The 9121-nt window shown below is 44.1% G+C and overlaps 1 protein-coding gene across 1 annotated transcript in view; it reads right to left on the bottom strand.

Annotated features, from left to right (window-relative positions):
• The window catches only part of PRPF31 (pre-mRNA processing factor 31), a 74028-nt gene extending 69135 nt beyond the window's left edge, over positions 1 to 4893 (bottom strand). Inside the window, exon 1 of the mRNA XM_018569774.1 lies at positions 4880 to 4893. The gene's annotated coding sequence lies outside the window, so the exon portion shown is untranslated. The remainder of the gene's footprint in view (positions 1 to 4879) is intronic.
• Positions 4894 to 9121: the final 4228 nt, after the last annotated feature.

Below are 9121 nucleotides of genomic sequence, written 5' to 3'. Positions count from 1 at the left end.
GTGACAGGTCCTCTTTATGGAGACATCAATGGTCTCCAAGACCCCTAATGTCACCTAGGACCCCCCAAAAGAAGCTGATGAAGCACAGATCTGCACCATCAGCTGATGAAGCTGATCGCTTGTATGTTCACAGGCATCGCTGCCTGTTTTTAAATATCGGGCATTTCCCGGGCGCGCGCGAGGGGGCTTGTCTGAGCGGACGCCCGCTCAGATCTAGAGAGCTCCCGGCCGGCCGTTTTTTTTTACTACGCCCGGCCTGGAGGTAGTTAATGGATAGCGCCTGAGGATTTCCCACGTCTCCACCCATCAAGAGAAAAAAAAAAAGTAAATCAACCTTAAAGATGGCTATACAGTTTGGATGGTTAACACTAGGGCTACAACCAACGATTATTTTCATAATCAATTAGTTGGCCGGTTATTTTTTTTATTAAATCGGATAAAATAAATGTATTTACATTTTTAATTATTAATTATTTAGTTTTCATAGTACTTATTTAATAATACCACCTCACATTATAATATAGTCAGGGCTCGAAAAATCCACTCGTCTGTGACGAGCAGACTGTGGAGCCCGATGAGCAGCTTCCCGGTTGTCATTAATGAATAGGTTGAACAGTATCGGACCCAGCACAGATTCTTGAGGCACACCGCTCATTACACTAGCCCTGTCCGAAAAGGTGCCATTTACAGATACTCTCTGGACACGTTCCCGTAGCCAGTTCTCTATCCACGTACACACCACCTCATCTATGCCCATAGCCCTCAGCTATACACGCATATAAATGTTTTAATTTTTTTAGTGTGTTGTACCACTGGAGATTTGGAACACGGTCTGTTCCTATTTCCTTTCTTTGTTTTCTCCCCTCTTTGCTGCCTGCTTGCCTCCACCCCTCTGGTGTGTAGGGGTTTGAGCTCCTGGCCTTTGCGGCCAATTGGTTTGTCTCTCGTTGGCTGGTCCGTGACAAGTTGCAGGTCTTTTATTTTTACCTTATTTTGTGTTTTTGTTTGTTGTCTTATCAGTTTTCATATACTGTATGATTGAACTTATTCCACCACAGTGGTTATTGATTTTTTGTATATTAAATAGTCTTCTAGGACTGAAGTCCTCCTGAGGAAGCCAATATGTGGTGAAACATGTTGAGGCACCTAGAGAACAACACCATGTGTTAATCTTCATGTGATCAACCAGACCACTGCAACATCTTACTGTATTGTATCTGGACCATGTTTTACTTTGTTGTATGAACTCTGAGTCTATTTTAACACAACTTATGGTTTTAATCTATTGCTACAATAAATAAATTTTGTAATTTTTACTAAGTTCATTTGTGGGAGCAACTATGTTTCTTAACAGCCCCCCAGGTTTTGCATACTTGGTTTGGACTTAATGATCTTATCATCTTGGTATTATGTCAGGTTACTGGGGTATGAAACACTGCTCTCACAATCTAATGCGCCGACAATTGTTAAACGACTTTAACTTTGTGTTGGAACCCTGTGTCCTCCTCATCTCCCTTTTAACACGCTAAAACGTATTAAAACATGTCTTTTTGCCCACCAACTGGTGAATGCCTGGCGTATTTCAACACCCCTCTACATAAGACTACACTTTATTCTCCCACCTTAACCAATGCTACACTCAAACTTGTTTGTACACCACAACCAACTCCCGAGTCATATCTACCGACATTGGACCACGCCCCCATCCTTTTCACCTTTTTCTTAGATAGCCCTTCTCCCGGTCCTTGCAGTGGAAACTGTAGGAGTCCCTACTTCTCAACCCTGACATTATCGCTTCCCTTGAACGTGATCTTCGTTTCTCTTTTAACGAGAACACTTCACCCGATATATCACCCTACACGATCTGCGAAGCCCATAAAGCCACAATCCGTGTATCCCTTATTACCCATGGTGCCAAGCTCAAAAGCAAAGACTTGCCCGTATTAACGACCTCCTGACTCAGGTACGACTCCTCAAGTCTCGCCATAAAACTACCATTGACAAGACTATTGAAGCTCAGTTGTGCTCTCTATGTGAACAGCTTTGCATTCTGACTAAATGTAGACCATCTTTTTACGAGTATGGCAATCAATGTGGCAAATATCTGGCAAGAGCTCTACGTAAGCGACATGTCTGGAATTATATCCCCTCCATCGTCCGACCTTCCGATACCAAGTCCACCTTGCCCTCTGACATCGCCACTGCCTTCAACGACTACTACTCTACCATGTATAGCTTAACCGCCCACTCTTCCTCTGCAGACCCCCGAACTTGCTCGACATGTATTATACACACGGTGTATAATACATGTGATCTGAACAGCGGTGCGTTCGAACCCATAGCGACCCAGGCGGCCCGCACGTCATCAGGGGGGTGTCCTGGCCGGGCCCCATAGCGGCCGCCTGGGTCGCTATGGCTATTGTTACGCCACTGGATGTGTAGCCATGATATGCCACCCTTAATCCACATTTACAATATTATTTAAAACCATATTCTTATCAGAAACAGGTTAAATATGTTCCTTAACATCTGTAACCCTGATATGTAAGTTACAAAATTTAAACAAAGAATTTATTAAAAAAAAACACAATAGGAAGAGGCGCTCCAGTTCTGATGGATGGAGCCATTTATAAATCATAGTGAGTAGACCAAGTGGGGCCTGTTGATCCAAACACAGCTGTTCAATAGAAGGGAGCGGTCGCAAACCATATTTCTATGAGAAAGTGGTCAGATATGTTCTTTGGCATGTGTAACCATGATATGTCAGCCATAAACACCATGTAGAAAAATAATTAACCTGTTTCTGATTGATTTTTGTACTCCTCTATAGCTGGTGGTATTCTGCATTGTGCTGTATAGAGGACTACAAATCAAGGAATAATACATTATACAGCGCAATGCACCACAGCTGGAGGGCCAGAGTTTGGCTATCCCTGCTTTAGGGTCATGCGAAGACATATACCAGGGGTAGGCAACCTTGACTCTTCAGCTGTGATGAAGCTACAATTCCCATAAGGCATTGCAAGCCACAGGCATGACTCCCAGAGGCAGAAGCATGATGGGATTTATAGTTGCACCATAGCTGGAGAGCCAAGGTTGCCTATCCCTGACATATACCAAAGCTCAGTATATAGCGGCGATTCCCCCCGATATACTGAGAGCTCCGCAGCTGGGACGGATCCCGACAATACTGTCTGGGTCCACCCAGCTGCGCGAGTGACAGCTGGCTCTACCAATCTAAAGGCAGAACCAGCTGTGCCCACCCCCTCCCCCGTCCATTCCTCCACTCAGCGCTGAAGGATCGGAGAAGGGAGCGGTGACTGGTAGTCACCGCTCTCTACAAGGAGATTATCTGAAAGTGAGCAAGCAACGGTATGTGTTCGCTCACTTCCCGATCAATAGAGCTAACCTGCGGCAGCTTCTTTGTAACAGGTTGGCTCTAACTATGAGGATGAGTGGAAATCACTCGCCTTTAACCCCTTCATGACTGAGGCCTTTTTCCCATTTTTTGCACCCATGTTATATTCCACATTTTAGGCCTGAAAATTACTTAAAACCCCCAAACATTATATATTTTCTGAATGCCAAGACCCTATAGAATAAAATGGTGGTAGTTGCAAATTTTTTTATGTAGCGCAACTCCTTATTAAACCCGAAAATTTAGTGACAAATTTAATTCAAATGCCCCAGAACACAATAAAATACCCATTTTTTAAATGAAATATAAAAGATGAGGTTACAACGAGTAAAACGATACCCAACATGCCCAGTTTACAAATTGCGTGCGTCCGTGAAACGGCAAAAACTGCAGTACCCCAAAAAGTCCATAGAAGACGCTTTAAAAGCCCCCACAGGTCATCTATTTAGAGATAGAATTATTGGGGCCTAGAATTATTGCTCTCACTCCAGCGTGCGCGGCGATACCCAACATGTGTAGCGTGTTCGTCGTTTTCATACGTAGGCACACCCGACGCGTGTTTACGTGGCAACGCGCGTGCTCGCGGGGGCCTTTATTTTTTTATTATTATATTTAATTTTTAAAAAACTGTTATTTTTACTTTACTATGACTGCTATCACATAGGGGTGCTTACAAGCCCCCCCATGTGATAGCAGATGGAGGTGACAGGTACTCTTTAAAAGGTGATGCTGGGGGTCCAAAAGACCCCCAGTGTCACCTTTACACTAGAAATAAGCTATTGAAGTGCAGATCGCAAGTCAGCCACAGCTCTTTGCAGGGAGATGAGAAAGAAGTGAGCAAGCAATGGTATGTGTTCGCTCACGTCCCAATCTATTCAGCCGACGTGTGACAGTTTCATTGCTCGAACTATGAGGTTGAGTGAAAAATCACACACCTCATAGTTCTCATTTAAACATGTTCACCTATTGTTTGCAACTTAGTATCAAGCACTACAGAAAAGAACAACATATTTTACGTGACAACATTTTGATTTCCATGTAAGGGTGCAAAAAGTATACCGACACCTAGTGATTGTGCTAAGCATTGCAGCCAATCATCCCATCATGCCGTTTAGGGCGTCCTCAAAACACTGCATCATTTGTCCGACCCTTTGAAAGCAAGTCATAAAAACTTCAGCAGCATTTTTAAAGTAATCTGAAATGCTGTGCTATCACAAGTCACTAAAGTTGTGGGCTGTCGGAGAGCTTTCCAATGATACAGGATTCTGGGCCAGGATGGTTGCAGTATTATAAGGATCACATTTAGGGCTTGCAAGCAGGGAAGACCACCTCCAAACCATTAATTCTAGCCTCTACCGGCTAAGCATCCTCACTCGGCTTCTAAAACTCCCGAGGTGTATACATTACAAACTTGGAACTAAACAATCATTTTCTTCACATCTCATGAACCAATAATCCTACCTCGTTTCTTCCGTCCCAGAGGATAATCAACCGAATACAGCTCCACCTACTATGTTCTCACAGAAGACGGGGCGCACACATATGATGTCACCAGGATATTTCCTATTGGTGCGCCGTGTGTTACGCGCAGGAATCTAAGCTGACTTCCGGGATGGCATGTATGTTTAGCCCATGTTTTTTTTCTCTTTTTGTGTGTGTGTGAGCAATTGAACGCATTTAGCAATACCACAACTATAGACGGGGCGATGTGTTAAGATGCGGTTTTCCGGCCATAGTAGGCTTTTATGATTAGTCAAAATGTGTATGCTATTTAAATTGTGTAGTAAATAAGAGAGAGAGCGCGTTTGCGCTCCTTGTATTCTCAAAGCCATGGGCAGGCATGTATTATGTTCATGTCAATGACTGTCCACGCTTGACTCGAACAAGTGCTAGGGCACACCGCTTTTAAAGCTGGCCATACACCTATAGATTATCTGCAAATTTTCTATGGTCAGATGGAAAAAGTGCAATAGATTCCTCCATCTATGCTAAACTGTGGATGGAGGAATCTCTCCCTGGGCCAATCTTCAGTATCCTGCTAGTTGGCCTTGAATGCAGGCATTGTTCAGGTATGTTGACAGCCAGCGGGCGACTAACAAGATACTGAAGCTTGGCCCAGTGGGAGATTCCTCCATCCACACAGTTTAGCATAGATGGAGGAATCTGTTGCACTTTTTCCATCTGACCATAGAAATCTGCACACAATCTATAGGTGTATGGCCAGCTTTACCTTTCAAATTGTTACATGAGACATCTTGCAGGTTTTAAAGAAGAACTCAGGAAAACTGTTTATTAACCTTTGCAATAGGGCTCCCCCGGCACTGCAAGGGTTAAGTGTTCATTTTTGTCTAGGTTCAAAAATAAAGATATATTCACCCAAAACTCCGAGCCGGGCCAGCTTTAATAGTGCTCCCTCCAGCCTGTCCACTCCTACACGGCAGCATTGGAATCTTCCTCAACATCCTCACGTCTATACTCTGTGTATAGATATGATAATTTATGGGGCCTTAGACCGCTGTAGAGGGGGGATGCTGGAAGGGCCGGTCTGAGAACAAGCCAGCTCGGAGCATAGGGTAAGTGTAACTTCTTCTTTTTTTACCTAGACAAAAACGAGCCGTTAACCCTTGCAGTGTGGGAGTAGCTCCACTGGAAGGGTTAATAAAACATTTTCTTGGAGTTCTTCTTTAAATGAGTCAATCTATTTGCAAAGGGAGGTAAAAGAAGCGTTATCATTGGTGTTAATTGGTTACTTATCAGATCACATGCCCCTCCTACCAGTAACACGCTGGCACCAATAGGCAGGAAATCACACCTGACAATGTTGCCATAAATCCAGTGCCAGATGCCAGGACTTTATGCATTCCAGCACCAGGTCCCTGCTGTGTCCTGGATACAGAGAAACAGTGTAAAAAATGTCAGTACTGTCCTGAAGTATCCAGGAAACTTGGCAGCTATGGACATCCTGTCATTTTCATCTGATGTTGAATTTGCACACAAGTGGTCCTCCAGGTTCTTCACTTTTCGCTCTTCATAGTTCTTAAAACCAAGCACAAGAAATAGCCAGTACATCTCACATGCATATGAAAAATATAGAGGTCAAATACAAAAAAAAGGTTGAGGAAGCGTATTGAATCCACTAACATTCCAGGGAGATAAGGGACAACTTTCTGGCTGTCAACTCGCTACCACATTGAGAATGGGGTCTCTCAGGGCTCTGAAAATACTAAGAGGGAAATTTGCTAAAGCGGGAGCAGATGGAGTCTGGAGCAACTGTGCATAGTAACAAATCAGCTTCTAGCTTCTTAAGTTAAGCTTTTAAAATGACATAGAAGCTGATCAGTTGCCATGCACAACTGCTGTAAATTTTGTCTGCGCTATTCTTAGTAAATTCCCTTCAATGTGCCTTTCTTATGTGATAACTTCTGCATTTTTTTTAGCATGTTTAGTCATGATTACACACAAGTTCAGCTTAAGAACAATAGGTACAATTTTCTGACAGGTTTACTATACATGTCAAGTAGTCGACTATAGGACAGAAACATGTTAGCGTTAAAGTGACACTAAACTCAGGAGTTAAACCTTATAAATGTACCTTACCTATTAACAAAAATGTAACTTATTTGTGTATGACTTAACTCTAGATCCTCAAATCATCTCTGAATTAGTGCTGACACTGTCCTTCCTTTTGGAGGGTGTCTACTTTTGTTCCCCATGGTCCCTGTGTGTGTTGTAAAGTAGGCACTGCTCCAACCTCACTCCTGTGATGGAATAGAATCTCAGGTTTAATTTACTAATTTTTATTGAGATTGTAGTCCATCAGGGGAGCAGATTGGAGCAGTGGCTACATTATAACACACAGGGACCATGGGGAACAAAAGTAGCCACCCTCCAGAAGGAAGGACACCAATTCAGAGATTATTTGAGGATCTTCAGCGAGTGATGCACAAATAAGGTCCAGTATTGTTAATAGTTAAAGTGACACTAAGATCAGGAGTTAAATCTTAGGAATGCATTTAAGTACCCCATTAACAAAAATGTATCATATTTTGTGTATCACTCGGCTGTAAATAATCAAACCATCTCTGAATTAGTGCTGACTCTGTCCTTCCTTCTGGAGGGTGGCTACTTTTGTTCCCCATGGTCCCTGTGTGTGTTGTAAAGTAGCCATCGCTCCTGTGATGGACTATAATTTCAATACAAATGAGTAAACTAAACATAAGTTTGTAGTACATCACGGGACAGAGCATGGGGCGATGGCTACTTTACACCCCGCACAGGCACCATGGGGAACAAAAGTTGCCACCCTCCACAAGGAAGGACAACGTCAGCATGAATTTAGAGATGATTTGAGCATCTTCAGCCGAGTGATACACAAATAAGCTGCATTTTTGTTAAAAGGTAAGGTACTTGAATGCATTTTTAAGATTTAACTCCTTTAGTTCAGGGTCACTTTAAAAGGTCACATAGATTTCTAAACAGTTATCTTCAGTATTGATGGGCCGAACAGGCCCGAGTTTGGTTCAAGTTCGAACTTTAGAAAATTCTCAATGCAAGTCTATGGGGGTAGAACTTTCAAAAACAATTGTCCCCTTTAAGAGGGCTTATATGCAAGTTATTGGCCATAAAAAGGGTATGGGGATCTGGGTACTGCCCGGGGGGACATGTATCAATGGGGGGGAAAATTAAGTTTTTAAAGGCGCAGTGATTTCTACATCACCTAAAGGGTAAGAATAAAAATGAAAAATTCCTTTAAAAGGCGGGGTCCCCTTAAACTGCCTGTGAAGTGGGGGATCTGTACGATGTTTAGAACCTGCTGCAGAAAAAAGTGACATTTGAATTGCTGCTAATTGGTTTTCCCATAACGTCTTCCAGGACAGCATCACGAGATGGAATCTCCTCCCCCACACACAGGAAACACGTCACTTAATCTGTTTAAAAGACCCTCCTCTCCTCCACTCCCTCAGTCTTTTGTGTTTCCTCAGTCAAGCTGGGGAGCGCGTCACAGAACGCTGAGAGGGGCTTCCATGTGGTGATGCTGCCCGGGAAGTTTTCCTTTTGTGTATGGCCTGCCGGTGTAAGGCAGAGGGGTAGGTTTGCCTACCTTGTGTGAGCCCCAGGGATTCTCCTAGCGCTGCAGGAGATGAGGCTGGCTTCCTTTCCCCCTTCAGTGCCCAGTGCGGGCCGGTACCGGAAGGACGAAACCCCCTTGGCTGGTCAGGAGAAGCGGTGGACCGCCGTTCAGAGGGGTCTGTCCGGTTCTCAGGGCCTCGGGAACGTGTTCCACGGCCAGACCGGGTGGCCGCGTACGTCACTTCCGGCGCGGGTGACGTCATTGCCGGGCTTGTGCGTTTTCGGCGCAGGAGGAAGGGGAGGGCTCGGCTGGTGCTTAATACAGCGTGGATCTCAGTAGTGACTGAGAAGAAACGCTGGCAGGCTTCTTTTCAAACAGGCTCTGCGGACATGGATCCTGGGTTACCCCTGTAGCTTGCAGTAACTGCGGATACCGGTCTTCTTTTTTCCAGCTTGCCTTTCGGTTCTCGTGATGACTGAGGGAGTGGAGGAGAGGAGGGTCTTTTAAACAGATTAAGTGACGTGTTTCCTGTGTGTGGGGGAGGAGATTCCATCTCGTGATGCTGTCCTGGAAGACTAATGGAATTAGAGTTACCGGTAAGTCCTAACTCTGGATTTCCTTTAATCTTTTAA

Source organism: Nanorana parkeri, unplaced genomic scaffold (genome assembly GCF_000935625.1).
Source record: "Nanorana parkeri isolate BGI_ZX_2015 unplaced genomic scaffold, ASM93562v1 scaffold1393, whole genome shotgun sequence".
NCBI lineage: Eukaryota > Metazoa > Chordata > Amphibia > Anura > Dicroglossidae > Nanorana > Nanorana parkeri.
The sequence above is the reverse complement of the archived record's forward strand: the minus strand, read 5'-3'. Positions and strand labels throughout refer to the sequence as shown.